Below are 2,181 nucleotides of genomic sequence, written 5' to 3' on the forward strand. Positions count from 1 at the left end.
AATTCTCCTCTTTCTTCGGTGACAAATCCACAGCTTTAGGGATTGAACTCAGTACCGCCTGCTACTCACATCCCCTTCCGGACCCGCCCCTTTTCCAAGTCTCTCCTAAAAACCAAGCCCGCTGGTCCGACTGCGAATATTATGACAAAGACTCCATCTCCAAAATCCTCTCCATGTTAAAACCTAACAATCACTTTAACGACCCACTTCCTTCCAAATGCCTCACTGCTGTCTCTCAATCCATTGTTCCTTGCTGGACTGCAATAATAAACGCCTCTCTACAACAGGGATCGATCCCGGACTCCTTGAAAGCCGGCCAAGTCCTCCCTATTTTAAAAAAAACATCCCTGGATCCATCCTCCCCTGACAATTTCAGACCCATCTCCAATATCCCACTACTAGCCAAAGTGCTTGAGAAATGTGTACAGCAACAACTAAGTCAGCACATCAATAACTTCCACCTACTTGATGACTGCCAATCTGGGTTCAGACCAGGGCACAGCACTGAAACCACTATGCTCCACATTGTGGATGATGCCCTTCAAGCTCTAGACCAAGGCAAGACCTGCCTTATCCTCCTCCTAGATCTTTCCTCTGCATTCGACACGGTCAACCACGATAAACTTCTTGAACGCCTTAATCTCAGGATGGGTCTGGACGGTGCGATCTTACAATGGTTCAGGTCCTTCGTCCATAATCGTTCCCAGAGATTCCTCATCAACGGCAACCTATCAGCTCCCACCTCGGTCAGGGTTGGAGTCCCCAAGGATCAACCCTGTCCCCCACCCTCTTTAATCTTTACCTTGAACCTCTCACCGAAGTTCTTCGTACCGCCAACATCTCATACCACATGTACGCAGACGATACCCATATATACATCAAGATCTCTTCGCTTGAGATCCTCTCCCTGAACGAGACCCTGAAATTGACTGTCCAATGGCTAGCCACTAACCAACTAAAACTCAATGCAAAAAAACCCAAATTTCTCCTAATCTCCCCCCCCCAAAGCCAACCCGAGATTCAGTTGTGGATCAAGGCCATTACAGCCCTAAACTGCCCTCCGACCATTGTGGATTCTGCCAAAATCCCTGGACATAATCCTAGACTGTAACTTGAACATGCGGGACCACATCAACTCAATGGCTAAAGCAGCTAGATTCCACTTGAGCTACCTTTGGAAACTGAAACCTTTCATTGAGGGTCCAGGCCTAAAAATGGCAGTTCAAGCTCTAGTCATCTCCAGACTGGAATATGGTGGCTCCACCCTCACTGGTCTACCCAAGATCTCCCTAGCACCCTTAAAAGCTTGCCTCAACGCAGCCGCCAGACTCCTCACCGGCACCAAGGCATTCAACCACATCTCTCCACTTATGAAAGCACTGAACTGGCTCCCCCTAGAGGCCAGAATTCAGCTGAAACTGGCATGCATCACACACAAGGCTCTTCACTCAAACTCCCCTGGCACAAAAACTAGTGGTATCTGGAGGAAGCGGATACTCCCGGTCCGCCAGCAACCTCGTACTCCAACCCGCCTTTTTTCAGAAAAAAAGAACCTATAATAGGGCATTCAACGGGACAGCATCCAGAATCTGGAACTCTTTCCCACTCACCATCCGAAGAATCCCTTCTATAGCACGCTTCAAGAAGGAGGCCAAAACCTTCCTCATGGGTACATTCCTTGCCTAATGCCCGCCATGCTTGACCACAAATCTGATGTTTCGAAGACTATCGTTCTTCTCAGATCATCAACCCTCCCCGCAGAGAATCTACGGGGCCTTCAATTTCTTTACTGAATCTAATTTTGATTGCAATCTTACCTTGGTATACCCAAAATCACCTATGTTCTCTACACCCCAGTCCCTCCACATCCCTTTGTACAGTTTCTGTATACTTCTGCACATTGACTTTGTTTGTACACTGTGATATTTCCTGCAAAGCGCTCTGATACCCTCACGGGTCAAGTTCGCGCTCTATAAAACACTAAAAAAAAAAGAAAAATCCAGGTACTAGAGTTTCATTCTTTTAATCATCCTAACAGTATCTATGCATGCATTGTATTATTTAAGCATTAGTCAGGCACTTGTCTAATCATTCAGGCTCCATTCATGCACTCATCCAAACACCCAGATACTAATCGTATACTCATGCAACCACGCAGGCAGTATGCAGATATGAAATGAC

The sequence above is a fragment of the Lissotriton vulgaris genome, chromosome 6 (genome assembly GCF_964263255.1).
Source record: "Lissotriton vulgaris chromosome 6, aLisVul1.2, whole genome shotgun sequence".
NCBI lineage: Eukaryota > Metazoa > Chordata > Amphibia > Caudata > Salamandridae > Lissotriton > Lissotriton vulgaris.